This window comes from Typopeltis vanoorti, chromosome 25, assembly GCF_054136105.1.
Source record: "Typopeltis vanoorti isolate ZY-2024b chromosome 25, IOZ_Tvanoo_1.0, whole genome shotgun sequence".
Classification (NCBI taxonomy): Eukaryota; Metazoa; Arthropoda; class Arachnida; order Uropygi; family Thelyphonidae; genus Typopeltis; species Typopeltis vanoorti.
Window position 1 is genome coordinate 30,554,801 of NC_143573.1, and position 8,647 is coordinate 30,563,447.

Sequence of the window (8,647 nt, forward strand, 5' to 3'; positions counted from 1 at the left end):
ATGTCAAGAAAACAGGGTATTAGAAAGGACTGGTCAAGTATTTAGAATAAGAGGTTATCTCGTGATACGTATGAGAATTAGTTAATTAGTTATAATCGGGTGATTTTATCTAATAGGAGACAGAGAGATTTAACTGAAGTTTTTAAGTTAGTTCAGAGTAAATACGTGATTGATATTAGGAGCTCGTTCCACATGGATAAACCAAACTAAACTGGGGGGGGTGGTGTAAAAAAAAAGACAATAAAGTGAAAAAGTGTATTTGAATAAATATATGAAGTTATTTTCTTAATATGTGGAATAACCTTCTTCAGCAAGTTATAGAAGCAGGGAAGAAAGAATTAGGCAGCAGAAGTATAATCAGTTACATCCATGAACAGCTTGCTGTTCTTACTTCAGTGAGTCTCTGCTTCTATCTGGGATTGAGCTCCTGCGTAGCGTCGCCATAGCAACTAGGGCTATTGAACCAAGTTATTATGTCTATGAACTATGTGCATTCTTCTGGGGTTTGTTTAGTACCAGATTTCGGAAGGGGAAATCTCTTCCAGCTCCGATCAGCTAACTCACGTTCACTTGAAATAGGCCTTATAAAGGTTTTACATCCTAGACAGAATTCGAACCTGGATCTTTCCAATCCAAGGATATCGTCGTTACCGAATGAGCTGCAAGGTTGCGTCCGTAGCGTAGTTGTGAGAACGACACAGCATTTAATTAGGAAGAAAATCAATACTAAAGTAGCGCTAACCGGTCTCATACGGAAGTGGCATAGTTTTTCCTTCCAGAAACTTGGTGTTTCCTTCTTACAAAAACAAGCCAACCGGCCAGAGAACACACATAATTCTTGCAAATGATTAAAACGTAATTCCAAACAGGCTAAACTAAAACTTATAAATTAAAGATACCAAGAAATTATATACTTGGTTTAATCCTTTATCCAAGTGTAAGCAAATAAAGTTTGCGCCTGAAGTATCTTTCAGGACTGGGGCTACTCGTGGCAAAGGTGGTATAAGTTCTGATCAGTTGCCTCAGTATCCCATATCGCAAAGCACATCTCCTTCCGGACATGTATAATGCTATGCATTAAGGGAAGGGGTCACTACCCAGACCCGGTTTCCCTGTATTAAGTGCGGGGTTACCTCTCCAAAAACTCGTGAGATCCCCCAACAATGAGCGAACTGAATGATCAAAACTTAGCATTGTTCTCCTCAGTAACAGACTCACCCTGTCACTGAGAACTCTCAGCGTTTGGTTCTACCCAGTGGAAGGCTCATCCCACCACTGCCCATACATATTTCATCTGAAGTTATAACCGTACCTCAGTTAACTTCATTGGCTACAGCATTGCCATCCATCACCCACGTTTCCAATCGGTTTTGACCCTTAGGGTTTCGTCAGTGGGAGCCAAACCCAGAAGCGGTGATACTGAGGTCATTATAAGGACTGGCTTAAAAGGGCAAAGCAAGAATGATTTCATCTTCCCCGTTATCTGTAGAGGACAGTGTAAGGATAAGGTGTTATTGAGCTATATAAATAAAGCTCTGATCATGGCAGGAGGGTAACAGCTATTGCTGTTACCCTCCTGCTATTGACTACAGCATTGCCCTCCCAGGATACCCATTTTAGTCGCCTCGTACGACATGCATGAGCTACATTGGGGCTGTTCTTATCCCAGCCACGAATCCTTATCCTTATAAGGACTGGCTTAAAGGGGCGAAGTAAGAATGCTTTTCATCTTCCCCGTTATCTGTAGAGAATAGTGTAGGGATAAGGTGTTATTGAGCTATTAAAGCTCTGATCATGGCAGGAGGGTAACAGCAATAGCCGAGCCTTAGTTAGAACTTCATTGGGTACAGCATTGCTATCCATTACCCTCCAAAGGTATATTAATCACCGCCCCGGCCACGAGTCCTTATATATCCTTATAAGGACTGGCTTAAAGGGGCAAAGCAAGAATGCTTTTCATCTTCCCCGTTATCTGTAGAGGAATAAGATGTTATTGAGCTATTAAATTAAAGCTCTGATCATGGCAAGAGGGTAACAATAATAACCGAGCCTCAGAACTTCATTGCCATCCATTGCCTTCCAAGGGCATTTATTAATCACCGCATCTCACGTCACGGCCGATCTTAAGGCTCCCGGCCACGAGTCCTTATAAGAACTGGCTTAAAGGGGCGAAGCAAGATTGCTTTTCATCTTCCCCGTTATCTGTAGAGGACAGTGTATGGATAAGGTGTTATTGAGCTATTTTATTAAAGCTCTGATCATGGCAGGAGGGTAACAGCCTCAGTTAGAACTTCATTGGCTACAGCATTGGCATCCATTACCCTCCAAGGGTATTGGATTGAATGAATCAATCACCGCATCTCACGGGCCACGAGGCGGAAGTAATGGAAAAGTCATATTTCCATATGCAAGTTGCCAAAAGGTGTCATACCTTATTAAAAATGCTCTGGATTAGATAGACAGTTGTTGAATGTTTTTCACTTGGTTATATTATAAATTAAAGATACCAAGAAATTATATACTTAGTTTAATCCATTATCCAAATGTAAGCAAGCAAAGTTTGCGCCTGAAGTACCTTTCTGGACTGAGACAACTCGTGGCAAAGGTGGTGTACCAAAACATCATATACAATTTCTATATACGTATTTTTTGTAGGCACTCTTTTTTTGTATTGAATTGATATCTCTCATATTTCCAGTTTCCTCCAAATGCATAAAATTTACAGAAAAGAATTTAAAGAACATCTACACACTATTCATCTTTAAAAACCCGAAGAATCACAACAACTAGATGTTCAAAAATATGTGAAAGAAATCTTTTCTAATCCTGAATCGTAGTTCACATATGAGACCGATGTAAAATAACTTTTGCATCTTTTAGTGCTTTGGGATTGATATAAAAATAGTTAGCACGTATTTACATGCTAAAGGCGTTACGTAAACATTTTTTAAACTTATATTGTATCGGTATGAAAAGGAGAAAAAAAAAAAGCTATTTCCTACCTCGCAAGAAAAATGCTCTTTATATAAAGAGGGACAGACATCTACAGTTACGACTATAGCGAGGTTCGTTTTGGCTGATGGATGACAAAGCAGTTGAAGATCTGTTGGAGACATTTTGTCCCTAAGTGCAACAGAGTATCGCTGATGCCATTTCTCTGGAGACCTCGAGACTCCATTTTAGAATTCACCCTGCCGATATAGAAGGATACAGACATCCATTAAGGAGGTTTCAAAAAGAAGATCAGTTTGTCACAGACTACTCGGTCACCACTTAATATATTCCTATGCGATATTAAAGAAATTCTTTATTTATTTATTTAATTTCTTTAAATTCTTTATTTAAATTTTCTAATTTTATATAAATATAGCTATGAAATAAAAATGTATTTATAATATTACTTATTATTAAAAACGATAATTGCAGAATAAAAACTTTTTAAACATTCTTTTAATAATTATAATAATATACCAACAAAGAATTCAGTTATGAAAAATACAACAATCTGTGAATGGCAAGCTGGGATTTTAAATATTAATGTATATTAATGTATCAGAAATGTATCCCAGAAGCCCAGGTTTGATTATTCTCCAGTGAAGAACCAAGAATCATCCTGAAAATGCTGATTATTCTCTCTATATCTTCAGAATTTTTTTTTAGAATTTAAAATGTTTCAATTTTATTAAAAGGGTGGATAATACACTTCCATTATTATTTCTTATCAAGTAGACAAGCAATGCTTTGCTTTGAGACTATAAAGATTTAGTTGAGATCTACCTAAGGTTGAAAACTTACGTAAATAGAAATATTCAGCATGAGTTGTCTTGGTATTTCACCTCTTTAAAAGTAGTCCCAAATCGTTTACAACTGTCGAAGAGCGCATGCTCAAATAATCTATAAGGAGCTAACGGTGTCTTGGACCCATTCATGTCTTTTATTGCAGGAGATTAAATGGCCACATTTTCTCAGAATATATAGAAAATTTCTAATTTTATATAAATAAAGCTATGAAATAAGAATGTATTTGTAATATTTCTTATTGTTGAAATTGATAATTGCAGAATAAAATGTTTAAAAAATTTTTTAATAATTATAGTAATACACCAACAAGGAATTCAGTTATGAAAAATATAACAATCTGAGAATGGCGAATTAGGATGGAATATTATTAAATATTTAATATCTCTCAAATGGAAAATGTAGGCCTTTTGGCTAAGATCAAAGTGTAGTATCGGTTCTTAACAGGCTAAGAGCAAATTGTAGTATAGTATAGTATAGTATATATATATATGCTCTTCACCGTTGATATCGATAAGAGTCCCATCGGGGCTCTAGATAGACTAGATAGATATAAATATTTAACCAGCAAATTACAGATCTTCTTAAACCCCTGGCCGGGGTAATATTAAACGCTCGGTGGTGGGAATAGTTAGCCCCCCCCCCATCCGATCATGCCCTCTATTCTGCCGCGTGTGCGAACCCTCGGAATTGAGGTGGACTCCACAATACCGGCAAGGGCGATGGCGAAAGCCATTATAGAGTGCGTCGGCGCAGAAAACATATTCGGATTTACCCCTTATGGGGGTGGAAGATATCAGGTGGTGACGAAGAATATGGAGACAAGGGAAAAACTTCTCCAAGGCTTTGAATGTGGGAAAACAAAAGTATCTCCCTTCATGGTAGGGAGCATCCTGAGAATCCTTAAGATACCCAGATTCCCCCTAGAATACGCAGAGAACAACGATATCATCCGTAGCCTATTCTCTAAGTGGGGAGTTGTACGAGAAATCCAGGTTCACAATGACGCCGACAATCCTGAGTGGAAGTCAGGGGAGGGAACCATCTCTCTTTCTTGAAACGAGGACCGAAGTTCCGAACTTTGTCCTCATAGGATCTGCCAGTGTAATGGTAAATTACCCAGGAATCAAAAAGCAATGCTTCAGGTGTCGTGCCTTTACTCATCTTGGGGCAGACTGCCCTAAACTAAAGTGCAAAAACTGCCTACAAACAAGTCATAACCAAGATAAATGTGAGGCAGCTTGCCTGAAATGTGGTGCCATAGACCATAAAGTGGACATCTGCCCATCCAGAACCCTTGCAGAGAGGATGGGCAGTACTGTCACATCAGCAACTCCACCAAGCAATGGAAATGGCACGGCACAGGAATCTTTTCCACCTTTAAAGGCCACTCCTGATGCTACAGAAAGCCATACCTCCACGTCTAAGACAACTAAGAAAAACCGTAAGGGAAAAAAATTTCCACAACTGAAACAAGCAATAAAAACCACACAGAAGAAACAGCCGATATAACTCCAGCAGAAGAAAGAGAAGCTACAAATACTAACATAGATATAGATATAGCCAATTCAGACAAGGAAGAAGAAAAGATGGAGGCAAATACCAACACTTCCAAGCGGCCATTAACCCCACAAGAAGAGGAGTCAACAAAACCATAAACAGCTAAAGTATCTGAGACCACCCACCCAGAAGTCCTTCACGCAAAAGCAGGGGAGACTCTACGCCATTTTATTAGAGGTATCCCCGGGGTGGTGGAAAAATTCAAAGAAGCGATGGAAAAAGTAGGAGAACCTGAACTCCTCCTCACAGGGAAGTATGGACCTGACGTCGTCAGTGCAAAATGGGGTGACCTCTTCGTTGATGACATCAGCAAAATCATCTGTGAGCAAGTAGAGATAGCTATGGATATAGATGAGGAAGCAGTTTCGGCGTTTTTTATAGCTCTCTGCAAACTTGACATGGCCAAGGGAAGTGAGGTGGCCAAAAGAATACTAACAGCCCACAACAGAAGAAAGGAACAGTAACCACCTTGTGGGTTTTCTGTACTCAGCTTCACTGGTTTTTAGCTCCCACAGGTGGGGGAGGACCTGAGAACCCGAGCGGCGAAGGCTTACAGCGAGGCAGTGCAGTTCCTTGTGAGCTGCATCACTCGGGCCAGATCCTTTCTCCACCTCTACGTTTACCTTTCCATTCCTTCTCCAGATTTTTTTTTGCTTTTCTCTGTACTTCATTTTTTGGTTTGTTACATGTTTCCTTTTTAGGATTTTTCCTTTTTTTAAAGTGAAAAATCAACGACCGTTTTAGAAACGCCCCTGGGGGGGGGCAAACAGCTAAAACAGGTCAACTGAGGCCTCTTTTACCTACTCTACCACTATGCACTCTATCTTTATTTCCTCTCCTACTATCTGCTGACTCTCAGCCTATCTTACTCTACAGGCCGATGATGAAGTTTGTTGAACTCAAAAATTATTATTATATGTGCAATATTTAATATCTCTCATGTATGTACCATAATGTTCTCAGAATGGTTGCTTCTGATGTTTGTATTTATTAAACGAAAAATGAAAAAGCAGTATTTTTCCTCCTTTTACCAGTGTTGATAAGAAACTAATACTAATGATTGGTTATTAGAGGAGATATATCGTTATAGAAGTAAGAAAAGAAAAAAAAATGTAGATTTATTTTTTATAGTGCTGATAAACTAATGCCAGTCGTTAGTTATTGAGATATCGTTGTAGAAGTCCATCTAAAAGCCTGTTGCTCTCAGACGTTTTTTCTCCCTTGTCGTCGGTCGCAGTGTCCTCTTGCAAGCTTATCTCCGGTTATCAGTAAGAACGCAGCCATCTGTGTATTAACTTTCCACAGTTTATATTGACATAGTAGGGAGGAAGGATGTCAGAGAAGTTCTGGATTCTCTCTGTAAGCTTGGAATGCTAGATATTAGCATTACATAACGGTACTAAAGTGGGGATATTGGTTTGCATTTTTGTGTTAGGGGTGTGACTGCGTAGTTAAACGTATGACAAAAGTATGAGTACGAACCGATGAAGACATCTGCGTGGTATCTGTTGGAAAGGAATTTCAGAGGGTAGGGGGGAGGGACCCAAAGAGAAATTCCATTCACTGATACAGGAGACAGTTAATATCTTTTACCTATTTAAACGAATCTCTTTCACTTGGACAACACTGGTGGGAATGTTTACAAACTGGAATGGATCAGATTAGATGACATTATTGAACATCGCATTGTATTACTGCAATTTATCGTATTGCATTCCATAAATGTTTGGTGGAAAATTCTTCAGTATATTTAAGAGTTTCAATACGAGAATTGAGAAAAGTGTATCAGTGACAACCATTATTTTAAATGTTTTTTTATGGTCTATTTACAATTTAGATTCATTTAATAAATCACCAGTCCTCGGGATAACTTTTATTCTTCACAAATGCGATAAAATAGAACTAAAACATTCCCTATTTGCCGAGCCACCTTTTGAGCAAGATATTGTACTCGTACTGAAAACACCTTAATTCCCAAGGAGGCATCTGTCAAGCATCCCTTTGGGCTTAGTCAGACGTAATATACTGCCATGATTGTCACCAAGTTGACACGGCGGTCGTCAAGTGTCGTTCTTCTTATTAGTGTGGACTTTTTCCAAAAGGAAATTGGCAGAAACCAGTATTGTCGCTTATAAAATGCTTCTTAGAGAAAATTCATACTAATACCTCTAGGTCAGCGTTCGTTAACCTTTACAGCTTGAAGACCACAGTTTTTTTTTTATTGCTTTTAATGCTATGTATTAATATTTGGTACTTTTTTTACATTTGATGTTTTCAGTCGCAAACTATTGTAATTTGAACGTTTAAGTGTAGAATAAAAATAGAAAAGAAGGGATACTTCTTTTGGGTGCTAAACTCATTTCAAATTTCCTTAGAGCGAGATAAAATGAGAAGTAGGCTCAGCCGGGATTTGAACCCGGGACCTCTCACACCCGAAGCGAGAATCATACCACTAGACCACTGAGCCTCGTGTGAAAGCCCTTTTTAAAGAAATTAAAGTGGAAAGACAAAAGCAAACCCATGTACGGAATTCAGAATTCCAAGTTCTGCTAAATTCTAATTGGAATTACCGAAAATAGACGTCCAATTGTCTTGATAAGTTAATCAGGGCTAATATACTTTAGAACTACGTCCTATTTTTTTTTCGAACAGGTATCGATCCTATGGCTTATTATAATCACATCCACTGATTACAAATAAGCCTATTTATCAGCGCTGACATTTTTTTTACGTGTCACTGTTGAGTTCATTTATTATTAAAGAAAAAGAAGAAGAAATCCCAAAACAGATAAATACATTCTCTAGACAGTTTTTCTGTTTTTCGGGCACGAGTAAAACCTTCCTACCTCTGTATGATCCGATATTCTGTTAATAAACATTCTACGTAGCTCTATCTCATCACTTTCATTCTTATTTCATCCACATCAGCGTTCACTGTTGTTATCATCATCCTGGTATTTTGTCGTTTAGGATGACGAAACTATTTCTGAATGATATTGATGATTTCGACATACTCGATCATTAATCCTGGCCTTCGAATATCGTCTGAAGGATTTATTGCTAATATTGCTTTTCCACTGTAATGTCATCCAAATGGTTCTCGTTCTTATTATCAGATACTTGGTAACCAGTTGATGCAATTTTTTTGGTATTGTGAGATACGATGTATTGTTATTATTATTATTATTATTTTTTTTTTTCATGAAAACTTTGAGGAGATCACGTGAGCTTAAAAGTGCTTGCTGGAATAATGTCAGTTCTCAGAGAGTGTGAGGGAAGTTAGAGAAAA

General features: G+C 38.2%; 1 non-coding gene across 1 annotated transcript; it reads right to left on the reverse strand.

The window, feature by feature from the left end:
* Positions 1-7,753: 7,753 nt before the first annotated feature.
* TRNAP-CGG (transfer RNA proline (anticodon CGG)) lies at positions 7,754-7,825 on the reverse strand. The gene has a single exon. It is a non-coding gene; the product is annotated as a tRNA-Pro (tRNA).
* Between the last annotated feature and the right edge of the window lie 822 nt (positions 7,826-8,647).